At 38.3% G+C, this 478-nt stretch overlaps 1 non-coding gene across 1 annotated transcript; it reads left to right on the top strand.

The window, feature by feature from the left end:
- Window positions 1-371: 371 nt before the first annotated feature.
- On the top strand, window positions 372-478 carry LOC127117146 (small nucleolar RNA R71). Its single transcript, XR_007801905.1, has one exon. It is a non-coding gene; the product is annotated as a small nucleolar RNA R71 (small nucleolar RNA).

Raw genomic sequence — 478 nt, forward strand, 5'->3', positions numbered from 1 at the left:
GGTGATAATGTCGATTTACAAGATTGAATTGAATTGGTGTGTGTAGCGGGAAATTCATGATCATCAAGCTATTGATAAGCTAGAGATCAAATAACAAGAGTCGCCACCGCGCTTTTATTGTTTCTAAGGGAAAAGGGAAAAAGTACGAACAAAACCCAAAAAGTAAGAAGTTTTCAAATAAAAACTAATAAAAGTCAGAGATCACAGGTAAGGGGGTTGGTTACACAGAGGGAAGGTGTTAGCACCCAAAATATCCTAGGTACTCCTAGGGAGCCCTTTTTGTGTGCATATGTATTTGGTACAAAGTGATGCTCAGCTTGGTGTTATAATGGAGTCCATTGTAGAAGGTGTGAACGACCAGCCATTGTTCTAAGCCATGGTGTGGGTATACTTTTAATAGCTCTTTATATCTCTTCCAAGCTTCAAAAAGTGATTCTCCTTGGTTTTGAGTAAATCTAGTTATTTGGTTTCGAAGAAC

The sequence above is a fragment of the Lathyrus oleraceus genome, chromosome 1 (genome assembly GCF_024323335.1).
Source record: "Lathyrus oleraceus cultivar Zhongwan6 chromosome 1, CAAS_Psat_ZW6_1.0, whole genome shotgun sequence".
Lineage (NCBI taxonomy): Eukaryota > Viridiplantae > Streptophyta > Magnoliopsida > Fabales > Fabaceae > Lathyrus > Lathyrus oleraceus.